This window comes from Saimiri boliviensis, chromosome 4 (assembly GCF_048565385.1).
Source record: "Saimiri boliviensis isolate mSaiBol1 chromosome 4, mSaiBol1.pri, whole genome shotgun sequence".
Lineage (NCBI taxonomy): Eukaryota > Metazoa > Chordata > Mammalia > Primates > Cebidae > Saimiri > Saimiri boliviensis.
The window spans coordinates 52,058,764-52,074,190 of NC_133452.1; the positions used below are offsets into that span (position 1 = coordinate 52,058,764).

The 15,427-nt window shown below is 39.2% G+C and overlaps 1 non-coding gene across 1 annotated transcript; it reads left to right on the top strand.

Annotated features, from left to right (window-relative positions):
* The first annotated feature begins 13,998 nt into the window (after window positions 1-13,998).
* Window positions 13,999-14,105, top strand: LOC120363397 (U6 spliceosomal RNA). The gene has a single exon (XR_005578953.1). It is a non-coding gene; the product is annotated as a U6 spliceosomal RNA (small nuclear RNA).
* The last annotated feature ends 1,322 nt before the right edge of the window (window positions 14,106-15,427 follow it).

Genomic DNA, 15,427 nt, shown 5'->3' on the forward strand with positions numbered 1-15,427 from the left:
GCCAGCCTGGTGGGCTGGATAAAAGCCACTGTAAACTCTGTTTACTGTGAGAGAGGGATTATCCAAGACTACCTATAAATGCCAAGTGGAACACCCCAGATGAGGCAGCTGATACGCTTTGTTTGCAAGCCATGTGGGACTGGCTTTATGATGACAGGAATATTCACCTGCTGAATATGTACATTACCTAAGTCATGATAAATGCTGTGGTTAAGGGGGCCCCTTCTATGTGGGTACCCCATGTGATGTTACTCCTGCAGAATTGAACAACAGTTCAAGAAGCTTTGTCAAATTTACTGTCTCAGCTTGCCAAGTCTTACAGATGCTAAGAAAAACATTAAGCTAATTAACAAGAGAATTGGGAAAGGCCAAAAGGAGAGTCAAAGGGCTCATCCAGGAAGGTGGAAATTTTTAAACAGTTATTAAGGAATAAGGTGAATAAAGAAAGTAGTAATGGGGTAGAACTAAGAAGAAAAAGAAAGGGAGAGTCATGTGACACATCCCAGCAGGGTGGAAATCTCTAGAGGGTTATTAAGAAATGAAATGAATAAAATGAAAATTGATGGGTTAGAACAAAGGACTTACCACATGAATGAAGGCTGAGTGAACCAAAGGGAGCCCCTTCTTGTCCCCTAACTTTGAAGGGCCCCAAACTACTTTGCTGCATTTCTCCCAGTTTGGAGAAATTTTAAAAGTTGGAAGGCAGAGATTATAATGAAAAATCTGACCTGAAACCACCTAGGGCAATAGTCAGGCCCACTAATCAAGAAAGATTGACAAAGGGGCCAGGATCCTTTGAATCAGCTGAGGTTTCACAGCCTTTTGAACAAATGAGGGTAAATGGGTCTGGGAGCAGAGAAGAGACATTCTTGAAACTAGAATATAAAAATGTAAAGGTTGATAGGATTATGAAAGCTGGTATGTTTGAATACACTTCATGGGAATTGATTCCATCTCTTTTACCTGATTGTGTCATGGGAATGAACATTGTATCTGATTGGGGAATGTTTCCCATACCAGGCACTATAAAACAGAAGGCATGTAAATCTGCCCTTCAAGCGATGTTAGCTGGACATGCTAACGGTAAACCAGTGAGATTGCCCAAGCCAACACAATGAATAGCAGAACTTAGAGTGCTAATAGGGACAACTTCTCTACTTGATAACTCTCTGTGGAACATTCCTGGAGCTTATGGCAAAAGCCTCTGAGCACCTCCCGGCAACACCTACTGAGAGACTAGACTAGAGAATATCCACCTGAGAAGCATTTACTGTCTTGCTGTGAAATGTTAGCTGAAGCTACCCCTATGACACCTGAAATACCCATACCATCTTGGATGATGTCAGAGAAACATTTTAATGCGGATGGCAGTGCCCAGAGGAGTCCCATAATATGGGAATTGTTTGTAGAGGATCATGCCACTTAGGGAATGCAAGGAGGAGATACTCTCCAGCAGGGAGTTTCTTTTCCCCTAGGACTGACTCTGAAACTGTAAGAAATTGCTAGATTCTACAATGCCCAATAAACAGCTCTCAGTTGACCAACCAAGAGCTGGTTTGTTTGTGGATGGTAATTCAAAGATAAATGGACACCATCCGTTCTGAAAGGTTGCTACTTTGACCGAAAAAAGGTAGAAACAGATCTGCTTGGTGGGCTGAATCGAGTGCTGTTTTCTAACAGTGATGGACTAATGGAGCAGTGGTAGAAGCCCCTGAATTTGAGTTTTTACTGACTCATTGGTAGTTACAATAGCTTGGCCCTACTCATGAAAGAGGGCAATGGAAACCTGGCCTAATAAAAGGATGCCTTTATGGAGCAAGCCCTATGGAAATGTGAAGGTTGGATTAATGTAGAACAAGTCAATGCCCGTAAGAAGAACTAACCTCCAGGTTCAGAAGGTGACTGGAATCGACAAGCAGATATTCCCATTTTTCCCCTTGAGGTGGCTACCTGGTTCCATGGAATGAGTGGGTATTGCAGCAATGCAGAGATGAGATGGGCTGAATCTAGTAATGTTCCTTTTGCACCCTTTCAGGCACGAAATGCCAGGAAGAACTATTCTGTTTCTCAGTAAGAGTGACAGAGACTGCTGATGGCTACGAGGCAGATTCTCTGGTGAGAAGGCCCTGAACACAGTGGGCAAGTAAGACCGAAGTTGCTAGCCTTGCAGGGCTACAGATGGGTCTTGACAGGAATAGACACTGACTCTGGAGTAAGCTTTGCTTATTCAGTGAAAGATGAAAATGCTCAGAGTGCCATAAAAATAATTAAAAAAAAAAAAACAGAATAGAAGGTATTGCTTGGCTGTTTGGATTGCTGACCATCATTTCCTCAGACCAAGAAACTCACTGTACAGTCCATAAAGTCTAACAACAAGCAGAGAGTTATCTATGTTGGAGTAATAGTTTGATATAAAAGTAGAATGGGCAATTGAAACATTGGTTGTCTAAAATAAGGGGAAATAAAGGCAGGAAGGGCTGGCTTACATACTGTCACAAAGTCGGTGCTCACACTCAATGTGAATAGGACTAGAGTGTTGCTGCTTGATTGTTTTCTGGTTGACTTGGGGAAGAGGAGGTGGGAAGGATGCTGGTATGATGTTGCAATTCTTGTCAAGGGAGGAGTACATTGGTATAATGACTATAATTTTTTCTTTCTTCCTGAAGTCACTGCAAAAAAAAAATTAGTTTTTCCCCTCTACCTGATGCAGAGGTCCTAACACTAGGGCTGCAACTACAAGTTGTAACAGCAGAGGGATGATTTATAAGCAAAAAACTGTAACTATATTTTTAACCTTATGTCAAAATTCCTAAGGGTATAGTTGGGGTAGGTTGTGCCTTCACTCCCTCTAGCAATATTGGAGTTAGGATTGAATGCAGCTATATTGCTCGGTGGTAAAAATAGCTCACTAGCTCTGCACCTATGTAACCTTACCCCATCTGGATGAGAATTAACTGAGGAGGAGCTACTTAAGGAGCAATAGATTTGTATTGTAATTTAGACCAGCACAGTGGTGATTCTAGTGTCTCTTCCAAAGGCAAAAACTTTGGGTATTAATGGAGAGAAGGAGGAATCATAGCTGAGAGTAAAGAAGTGAATAAACGTGTTACTGAGGAAAATGTTATCCCAGATGCCTGAATGGGTGAAACTGTATATTTACCATGGCCACTTTTGCTTTTGGAAGATGACGAGATTGAGAGGAAGCCTGCAAATCTGAGTGGTCTCAGGAGACATTCATACAATCTGATGAACTGGATTAATTATTAATGATTGTGTGTAATATATGTTTCACATGCATATTTATGGGAGCACAAATTGTAGTTGCAAAAATATGGAATCAGCCCAAATGCCCATCACCAATGAGCAGATAAAGAAAATGTGGTGTATACATTTATACACACACACACACCATGTAATACTCTTCAGCCATAAAAAGAAACTAAATAATGGCATTCAGAGCAACCTGGATGGTGTTGGAGACCATTATTCTAAGTGAAGTAACTCAGGAATGGACAACCAAACATTATATGTTCTCCCTTATAAGTGGGAACTAAGCTATGAGGACATAAAGGCAAAAGAATGATAAATTGGACTTTGGGGACTCAGGGGGAAGGGTGGAATAAAAGACTATTCTTTCAGGGGGATGAGGAATAAAAGACTACACATTGGGAGCAGTGTATACTGATCAGGTGACAGATGCACCAAAATCTCAGAAATCACCACTAAAGAACTTTTCCATCCAACCAAACACCACTTGTTCTCCAAAAACTATTGAAATAAAAAAGCAAAGCAAAACGAAACAGGAGCTGTGGTGTTATGGTATGTATCGGTTTTATCCAGGGTTCCTGGCTCACAAATCTCATTGTCCTTGTTTCAATCTTTTGTTATAATGTTGGATTTGTCAGGCCTCAGGGGCAGGCCTAAGACCTTTCCCTGTCTTCATTTTACTCTAATGTTTCCCTGCTTTTCTGATTGTGGGTCTTAAGATGCTCCCACGAGAGGGTCCACCCTATACCCTGGAGGAAGGAACACTGATGTCACGAAGCTTCCATAAAAACCCGAGAGGAGAAAGTTCAGTGATCTTCTGGGTAGCTGAACATGTAGGGGTTCCTGGAGGGTGGCATGCTCATGGAGGGCACAGAAACTCTACATCCCTTCCCTGTAACTCACCCTATGTGTCTCTTCATCTTCATTCTCTGCAATATGCTTTATAATAAGTCAATAAGTGGGAAAAAAAAGAAATTGAAATTGAAGGGACAGACAAGTGTGCAGTGCTCAATAAAGCAAGCAGGAGGAGAGTTCCAGGCTTTACTGTCTTTAAAGTTTCTATCTCTTGCTCAGAGGCTGGGATTCCACTGTGCCTTGAGCCATTCACCTGAGTAATGTGGGGTACATGGGAACTTGGAGGCACACATCCATGTAGCAGGCAGACCTAGTGTCCTTGTACTTTGGGAAAATTCTCCTGGAGTCATGCATATCTATAACAGTACAACCATCATTCAGAACCCGCAAGGTAAAGATGGAGAACTCTCCATTTCACTCATAATAGCCACAAACTATTGACCTGAGTGTTTGGATCTGACCCAGAAGCTGGTCTCAGGAGGCTCAACTGATAGGCTCCAGTGCCTCACACTTTTTGCTCTGGGCCCCTCCGTCTGAGCCAGGAACCAAAGTAGGAAGAGCTGGAGAGGGACCCTGGGGAGCAAGTGGTTAACAGGGAGAAGACAGCAGGAAGCAGAGGATACTATTGGTTGGGTAGAGGGTCGGAGGGTCTTCCAATACTGAAGCCGATACTGACCTTTCGGCCTTTAGGCTGAACTGAGAGATTGAAACCTCTGAGAAATTAAAACCAATATGGTCAGAGTAGGGGAGGCTGAGAGGAGGGAGTAGAAGAACTGAAGAGCCCTTAGCACAGCCTAGCCCCTGCCCTCAACTGCTATGCTCATGTGATACATGACATAGTGAGAAGATGCTGGACAGGCAGTCACAGAAAACTGGGTTCTAGTCCTGGCTCCACAACTCCATGGCCTGGTGCAAACTCCTCCCCATCTTTCAGCCTCAGTTCACTCATCTCTACAAGGAGAAGGTGTGGATGATCTGGAAATTGAAACATTTCCTGCTTGGCCATCAGGATGCTGTGATGATTCTAAGGAAGTGGAGGCAATCTCTGGGGATCTCTGGAAAGTATTACTGGAAGCTTAAAAAATTAAAACAAAACAAAACAGAAACAATAAAAAAGTGATTCCCATCCCCTGGCTTCCTGTTGTGACTCTCAGATTTTCAGACGTGACATCTGAGAGTTCCCAAATACAGGTATCTGACATGGGTGAAGCAAGAACAGAACACCCACGAGCACTTTGCAGTGCCCACAGAGAGGAAAGGTATGAAGCATGGGACAAATGAGAGCATCCATTCAAAAATCACTCTGGTGGCAGATGTTGCTAATGCATGGGGCTGTTAGTGTGTGGGGACAGGGAGTGAGTGTATAGGAACTCTACTTTCCACTCAATTTTGCTATGAATTTAAAATTTCTCTAAAAGTCAATTTTTCTAATTAAAAAAACCTCTCATCCACTTTTCTAAAGACTTTTATCTCCTTCACTCACAAGTTTTATCCTGAGAAAACGTCCTTATTTAGTTAAATACACAAAGGATTGAATTTCAGTGTGTTCGAGAGCAGAGAGGCTTTGCCTTTCAAAGAGGATTTTTTCCTATTTTCTTTGAAAACCTTAATGTTTTGTCATATGACTTAAACATTTTCATGACTCCAGACCAAATAGAGGCGTTCAAAGGTCAGAGAAAAAACAAGAGAGAGAGGAATCTTGAAATCAAGAAGTTGAATAATCTTCCTTAGCAGAGATTTCTAAGTAAATAGGGAATCCTTTATGAGGTTTAATTCCAAAGTCTTTATTCAGACAAAAATTATCTTAGTTAATGGAAATTTTATTTGGATAGAGAACATAGAATTAGGAGATTGAGAGGCAGGTTATAAGGAATCCAAAAGACCTGACCCTTGCTTAGCAGAATTCCTGTTGGAAGCCAAGTAGTCTGATCCGAGGCACTTTCCTTTTTCCCTCTCCTTGCCCTCTATATTTCTTTCTTCCTTTGTTTTTTCAGACAGGCTCTCACTCTCTCACCTAGGCTGAAGTGCAGTGGTGAGATCATGGCTCACTGCAGTCTCAATCTAGGCTCAAGTAATCCTCTGACCTCAGCCTCCTGAGTAGCTGGGACGACATGTGTGCACCAGCACTTGCTCCCCGTCTTAGCCCAATGCTCTTTAGTGCCTTCTCGCATTTACCAAACGAGATCTTTAAGGGGGCAAGTTTGGCAGATTGTGGTTAAAATATGAGCCAAACAGTTTCTCCTCCACCTCCCTTCCACCCTGTTCCTCTTTGTAGCTTTAAAGGGTCCTCCATGCTTATTCTATGATTCATTTTTATAAAGCTTTGCCCTCTTGTTGCAGCTCAGAGATCTCTTTGAGGTGGTAACTGATCACATCTTAACAAAGACTTATTTCTTAAGAGGAGCTATTGAAAACTTACAGTATCAGCTCTGTCTCATTCCCTCAGCCAAGGTTTTCTATCCCTCCTTGAGGGTGAACCCAGTTGGCTTTATTCCTAAGACTTCCCCTGAGTGCTGGGACACACTTGATATTCTTTCTCACTAACAATTGGATTTGGAATTAAGTACTATTCATCAGATTTGGGACCTGGGACCTATGACATCTTTATACCCATATTCCTAAGTTTTCTCTTCTTCTCCAGTTGTTGAACATAACTGGGAATCAGAGCACAAGGTTAGGGTTTCTGGAGTCACCACACCCTTCCCTGGGAGGCTAAGAGGGTCTTGCTTTTCATCGAAAGGAGGTTAAGTCTGTCTGATCTCCAGTTAGAGACATAACAGGGAACTACCAAAGACAAAATGGCACAATGTTGGGAATTGTTGAGACCAAGAAAAATGTCAAGACTGGGCCACAAGTAGAATCAGGGTTGGGGGTTTCCAGAGCAAAGCAAACTAAACAATCTGGTTTGGGGATAAAAATCTACTCATGTGGGATGGTAAGACCCCTGTTATGCCTCTCTTGCATGTCTGACTGAGGTATTAAAAGAAAGCTTCAATGCTCAAAAAATAAAAGTACAACACTGGGAATGACAGGCTGAGGAATTGAAGCTTTTGTTAGGGTCTCAGCCAGGTACTTCTGCACACTGTACTAGGTCACTGGCTCTCTTCTGCTAGTGCAAGAGTGACTAGATTATTATTTTAGAGACAACTGTTTCCTTTCTGCCTTCCCGTCTTTCATGATGGCAAAGCCTATCTCTCCCTTGTTCTTCTGTATGTTCACGTATCACAGAAATCCCATAACTCTCTTAATTCGCTCTGCAGGAAATCTGCTCTAGAAATGTACAATGTGCTGTGTTATAAAAATGTGTTATATAAAAAGAAGCTATTAGACTTTGGCTTCTGGGAAGATGGAGTAGACATTCTTTTCCTTATTCCTTCCACTAAGTACAACTAAAAACACAGAATATTATAAACCATACAAACATAACACTTTAGAAAAAAGAGAGAAGACAGACTGCCTAGGGACATTGGGACCTAAGGAGTGCCATAGTGGTGAGTCACCTAGGTTTTCTTTTTGCTTTGCATGTACCAAACTTAGAGCTGAATAAGCCTGCAACCAGCAAACACCAGTGGGCACAGACAAAACAAAAACAACAAAATAAAAACCAACAAAAGTCATTCCTCTCCAGTCAAAGGATCAGAAAAGGGTCAGCACAGCATGAGAGAAAACTTTTAGATAGCAACTGCTCCAATCTATTCAATCACCACAGTCAAAAGGCAGCCCTATGATCACTCACACCAGCAAAGTGGGGCACCTAGATTTTCACCCGCTTGAGACTGTAACAAAGCATCCCAACATCCCCTCCACATTGTCTCCACTGACCCCACAAATGTCCCCCCACCTCAAATGTTAAGGAGGCAAAGTGGGGAACCTGGACTTCTACCTCCCCCTGAGAGCTCCATGAGGCAGCACATCATTCTTCTTCTGTTGGAGATGGGTCAGAGAGAAAGCCAGCTAAAAGAGAAAGTTTAAATAAAATCCTGGGTCTCATAACATAATTCAGTCATGTGTCACTTAATGATGGAGAAATGCATTGTTAGGTGATTTTGTCATTGTTTGAACATTTTCGATATGGTTTGGCTCTGTGTCCCCACCCAAATCTCATCTTGAATTGTAATTCCCACTTCAGGGAGGGACCTGGTGGGAGGCAATTGGCTTATGGGGACATTGTTTTCTATGCTGTTTTCATGATAGTGAGTGAGTTCTCACAAGATATGATGGTTTAAAGTGTTTGGCAGTTCCTCACCTACTGCTCTCTCTTTCTCCTGACACCCTGTGAAGAAGGTGCCTGCTTACCCTTTGCCTTCTGCCACGATAGTAACTTTCCTGAGGTTTCCTTAGTCATGTGGAACTGTGAATCAATTAAACCTCTTTCCTTCATAAATTATCCAGTCTTAGGTAGTTCTTTGTAAGAGTGTGAAAATGGACTAATATAATTATAGGGTGCACTTACATAAACCTAGGTGGTACAGCCTACAACACACCTAGCCTTCATGGTGCAGCTTGTTGCTCCTTGTGTTACTGCACTGAATACTATAAGCACTTGTAGCAAAATGGCAAGTATTTGTGTACCTAAACATATCTGAACGTTAAAAAGGTACAGCAAAAATATGGTGTTATAATATTATTATTTTAGACAGAGTCTGATGTGATTAAAAATGTATATGGAAAAAATATCCTATATAAGACAATCTTAGTATAAATAAAATAATTAAAAGGATGTTAAAGGAAGTAAGATTTTTATTCTTTACTTGAACAGAAAAAATAATGGCATCAGTAGGTTATGATTAAGATCTCTCTCTCTCTCTATGTCTAAAATAAAAGGTACAAATATCAGCAGAACATATAATGTTTTCAAGTGCTCACAGTGCATATACCTACATAGACCATATCCTGGGCTGTGAAACAAACTTCGATTATTTTAAAATAATTGAAATCATACAGAATGTGTTTTCTGAACACCATTGAATCAAACTAGAAATCAATAGCAGAAATATTTCAAGAACTTAGAAAAAGAAGAACAAACTAAAACTAAAGCAAATGGAAAGAAGAATAAAAATAAGAACAGAAGTCAGTAGGACGCAGTGGCTCACGCCTGTAATCCCAGCACTTTGAGGGGCTGAGGCAGTTGGATCACTAGAGGTCAGAAGTTCGAGATCAGCCTGGCCAACATGGCAAAACCTTGTCTATACTAAAAATACAAAAATTAGCTGGGCATGGTGGCGTGTGCCAGTAATCCCAACTACTCTGGAGGCTGAGGCAGGAGAATTGCTTGAACCGGGACCCAAAAGGTGGAGGTTGCAGTGAACCGAGATCATGCCACTGCACTCCAGCCTGGGCTACAGAGCTAGACTCTGTTTCAAAAACAAAACAAAACAGAAGTCAATGAAATTAAAAACAGAAGGCCAGGCACGGTGGCTCACACCTGTAATCCTAGCATTTTGGGGGGCCGAGGCAGTTGGATCACCTGAGGTCAGGAGTTTGAGACCAGCCTGGCCAACATGGCAAAACCCCGTTTCTACTAAAAGTACAAAGTAGCTGGGCATGGTGGCAGGTACCTGTAATCCTAGCTACTCAGGAACCTGAGGCAGGAGAATTGCTTGAACCCTGGAGGTGGAGGTTGTAGTGAGCCAAGATCTTGCCACTGCACTACAGTCTGCATGACAAGAGTGAGACTCCATCTCAAAAAAAAAAAAGGAAGAAATTAAAGACAGAAAACAATAGAAAAAATAGGTAAAATAGATTTGGATCTTTGAGAAGATCAACAAAATTGACAAACTTTCAGCAAGACTGGCAAAGAGAATAGAGAGAATATATAGATTACCAGTACCAGGAATAAAACAAGGGATATCATTACAGATTTTGCAGACAGCAACAGGAAAATGTTGAAATCCATTACTATAAACAACTCTACACACATAAATTTGACAACTTAGATGTAGTGAGTCACTTCCTTGGAAAACAAGAATTACTACAATTTACCCAATGTGAAAGAGATAAATAGCGCTTTAGCTATTAAGAAAATTGAATGTATAATTTTAAAGCTTTCAAAAAGAAATCAGCAGGCCAGAAGGTTTCACTGGAGAATTCTACGAAATATTTTAAAAAGAATCAACATCAATTATACACAACCTTTACAGAAAAGGAGGGAACACTTTCCACTTCATTTTATAAAGCTGATTTTATTCTCATACCAAAACAGACAATAAAAACAGAACAAACAACTTTCAGGCCAATATTTCTGATGATTATATATACAAAAATCCTTAACAAAATATTAGCAAATAGAATTCAGCAATATATCAAAAATGTACACCATATTTATGTTTGTTCCAGGGATGCAAGGCTGGTTCCATATTTGAAAATTAATCAGTGTGAATCACCATATCATCAGACTAAAGAAAACAATTTACATGGTCATATCAATTGATGCATGACAGACATTTGACAAAATTCAGTAGTCACTAATGAAATAACTTTCAGAAAAATAGAAATAAAGGGGAATATTCTCAACTTGATTTTTAAAAATTCACAAAAAATCCTACTGCTAACATTATACCTAATGGTGAAAGCATGATGCTTTTTTCCTAAGATTGGGAACAAGGTAAGGGTGTTTTCTCCTCTTACCATTCTTATTCAACATGGTGCTGGAAGTTCTAGTCAGTTCAGTAAGGCAAAAACAAAAACAAAGCAGGCAAGGAAAAAAAAAAAAAAACAAGCCAGAAAAAAAAAAAGACATGAAAAGGAAGAAATAAAAAATAAGAATCTCTATTTGTAAATTATATTATTGGTTATATAGAAAATTCCAAAGAACCAACCAAAAAATTTCTAGGCCACATAAATGCGCTCAGAAATAAATTGCTGAATATAATGTAAGTATACAAAAATCGTATTTCTGTATGCTAGCAGTAAATGGGTAAATGTCAAGAATATAAGTATAAGACTGTTTATAACTGCTTAAAACATAAAATATTTAGGTGTAAATCTATGAAAATGAGTATAAGACTTGTATGCTGATAACTACAAAAAGCTGATGAAATAAACCAAATGAAAGTAACCAGAAAGGATCTAAAGTAGATGGAGAATTATACTGTGCTGATGAACTGGAAAACTCCACATAGTGAAGATGTCAATTTTGCCTAAATTTATATATAGGTTTAATGCAATTCCTATCAAAATCTCAAAAATATTTTTTGTAGGCACAGATAAAATTATTTTTAAAAATATATGGAAAGGCAAAGGAACCAGAATAGCTAAAACAATTTTTATAAAGACCAGTAAAGTGGGAGGTATATGTCTTTCCCATATATAGCCTTAACATATAGCTACATAATATGGCACTGGTAAAAAGACACATAGACTAGTGGGACAGAACAAAGAACCCAGAAGTAGCTGCATACAAATATGCCCAACTTATTTGTGAAAGAAGTGCAAAAGAGGCTTTTCAACAAATGGTGCTGAAGCAACTGGACATCCACAGGCAAAACAAAAACAAAAACAAGAACCTTAACCAACACAACTTATCCAAAAATTAACTCAAAATGGATTGTGTCTTAAGTGTTAAAAAGACTAAACTTTAGAAAAACCATGGGAGAAAATCTTCAGTGTCTAGGGCTGGGTAGAAATTCCTATACTTGGTATTTTAAATGCACAATCCATAAAAAGAAAAATTAATAAATGAAACTACACAAAAATTAAAAAGATTTGTTCTGCAAAAAATGTCCAAGAGAATTAAAAAACATGTTACAGAGTAGAAAACATATTTTCCAACCACATATCTGACAAAAGACCTGTATTTTGAGCATATAAAGAACTCCCAATATTCAACAGTAAAAAACCTGAGCAATCCCATTAGAAAATGGGAAAAAGACATGAAGAAACATACAATCTAAGAAGATATATAGATTATAAATAAGCACATGTAAAGATGCTGAGCATCACTATTGCTTGGGGAAGTGCAAGTTAAGACTATATGCTAACAGTAAACTTATAATGGCTAAAATAAAATGGTGATAACACCAAATACTGGTGAAGACATAGAGAAACTGACCACTCATTCACTCCTGGTGGGATTATAAAATGGCACACCCACTCCAGAAAATAATTTGGCAGTTTCTTAAAATACTAAACATGCAGCTCTATACAAACTGGCAATCACACTCATGAACACTTATTACAGAGAAAGAAATACTCATATTCACATAAAAACCTGTATGCAAATGTTTATAGCAGCTTTATTCATAATATCCAAATTCTGGAAACAATTCAGATATCTTTCAATGAATGAATGAGTGGTGAAACAGTGGAATACTGCTCAGCGAAGAAAGCAAGAAGCTATTGGTACATACATCAGCTTAAGTAAATTGCCAGATTCATTCCATATTGTGCTGAGTGAAAAAGCCAGTAACAAAACGTCATATGCTATATGATTCTGTTCATATAACACTTTGGAAATGACAGAGTTTTAGAAACGGAGAGTACATTGGTGATTGCCAGGTGTTAAAGGGTGGGGGCAGCAGTGGGGAAGTGGTGTAGCTCTAAGAGGGTGACATGAGGGATCCCAGTGGTCATGGAAATGGTTGTGTCTTGACTGTATCAATATCAACATCCGGGTAGTGATACTGCACAATTGTTTGTTGATGGTACTGGTAGGAAAAATTGGGTAAAGAGTGTTCACTAGGTCTCTCTGTATAAATTCTTACAACTACATGTGAATCAAAAATTATCTCAAATTTAAAAGTAAAAAAAATATTTTAAAGAGCTGTCAAAACTTTTTTTTTTTTTTTTTTTTTTTTTTTTTTTTTTTTTTTTTTTTTGAGATAGAGTCTTGCTCTGTAGCCTAGGCTAGAGCACAATGGTGCAATCTCAGCTCACTGCAACCTCTGCTTCCCGGGTCCTGGTTCAAGCAATTCTCCTGCCTCAATCTCCCGAGTAGCTGGGATTACAGGTGCACACCACCATGCCCAGCTAACTTTTGTGTTTTTAGTAAAGACAAGATTTCACCATGTTGGCCAGGCTGGTCTTGAACTCCTGACCTCCTGATCTGCCCATCTTGGCCTCCCAAAGTTCTGGGATTACAGGCATGAGCCACCATGTTCGGTCAAAACTTTGTAGTAATAAGAGAAATGTGAGTTTTCAGTGCAATGAGATACTAATTTACACTGACGAGAATGGCAAAGATAGAAAGTTGGATAATACAACATTTGGTGGGGTTTTTGGGTCACAGGAACACTCCTGCCCTGCTGGAGGGAATGTAGGCTAGTATAGCTCATGATTTTGCAGTCCTCAGTCAAATTAGGTACCCATAGCTCTACTACCCTTCTGGGATCATAACAGGACATGAATAGAAAGTAAAGGAGTTAAGATGTCCATCACTTGGAGTGAGCAAGTAAACTGTGGTGGATGTACACCATGGAGCACAATATCACCTTCAGAAGCAATGAATTAGATGTACACATAATAGCACAGACAGAGCTTTAAAACATGATGTGGAGTAAGAAAAGTAAAGCGTAGATTAGAACCATTATATGTTTTAAAACAGACAAAGGTTTTAAAATAGACAAACAAGAATACTTTTTTTTTACAAGGTTGCATACAAATTCAAGAAAGCATATAAGCCATATTACAACTGTTGCCTATAGTTGGAAAAAGAACAGGGATGGTAGGTAAATAGTATATACATAAATAAACAAAAAGGGACTGGGTATGGACCTTGATGATGATACTGTGCCTTGAAATGAGTATGATTAGCTCCATCCTGGCACCTGAGGGAATTAAAGGAGGAAGAGATGAAGAAGTAAGGGAAGGCTGGTGATATGGAATTGAAAGCTGGGTGGACTGAATGTAAACAGCAGCTAAGAGGTGTTGATAAATTTAGTGCTCGCTTCGGCAGCACGTATACTAAAATTGGTATGATATAGAGAAGATTAGCATGGCCCCTCGCAAGGGATGACACTCAAATTTGTGAAGCATTCCATATTTTTTAAATTCCCTACTCATCAACTAGGAAGAACCAAATTTGCATATTCATTCACACAAACATTTACTCATTTAGTAAATAACTTTTCCCTGTCCACTGGGAAAAAAAAAAAGGAGAGAGAGAGAGAGATTGGCAAATTTAGAAAGATGCCAGAAGCATGCATAGCTCAGCTCTTCATCTTTCTCTTGGGAGTCAGCCTCCATTGTGAGGACTTGCTTAGGTTTGAGCCTCCTAGGATTGAGTGGGTAAATCTTCCTAATTCTGTGGTTTAGCCAGTAGGCCCATTTGGGGGGGTCCACACTTGCAGCTGAATTTGATTAATAATGACTTCCATTCTTATTTTCTTACTCAAATTACTCACCACTGGGTAGGTAAGAGGGGTGTTACTAATTGGGAGCCCCTCTTGGAGATTACAGCTTTCACAGGCATGCAAGTCACTTAAACTTTGTTATGACTATGATTTGCCAACTGATTTATCTATCATCTTATCCACCTGGATCAAGGTACAGCCTGGACTTAGCAAAAAGCAGCATATTGAGCTAAGGAATAAAGGTACTATTCTCACCGCTAGAGAGGAGTGAAGCTGTTATCAGAGCTTCATATCAGAATCTGTTGACTCAGGTTTGTGTGTAAAAGTAATTCACAGATTAAACAAGCTTGCTTATCAGGCTTTCACTGGACATTTTCAATTATTATTATGTTTCTAGGGTGGGGTATTCTAGAAGGAAAAATGAAAAGAGGATTGTAGACATGCTGGGAACAATGGGTAGGAGATAGCAAGAGAGTCAAACAGCTCTTAGGAACAGTAGCCATCAAGGAGAACAACAACCGACATCCACAGCCTCAGGACAAAGCTAACTTCTGCTCCATATTCTGCTCATTAGGTGAGAAAATATCAAATCCAGTTTAAATAGTTTGTCATTTTAAAAAAGAAGTTTGAAATGGCTAACTTTGGCTATTTGAAAAATCACTAATGTGCAACACCTCATCCTTCAGTCTTACTTGATAAATGAGATACGGTTTGATATTAGTATCTTAAAATAATTGTATATTTGTAAAGTCTACTTTTGATACTATTCTAAAAATGTACACCTTATTCCTTTCTGTAGTGATCTAAATAATAAAGCCAAGTTTATTAATATGAATTCTTTGTAATTCTAAGGTCTTTTCTAAACCAGTTAAACATGTATGTTAAATAAAGAAGTATCTTCAATGTAAACCATTAACTTAGATGCTCTCTTGCTTTATAGAATGCTGTGAATTTGCAATATGTGTGTTTTATATTATGCAATGGTAGACTTTGATCAGGTGAAGCATAGTTAAATA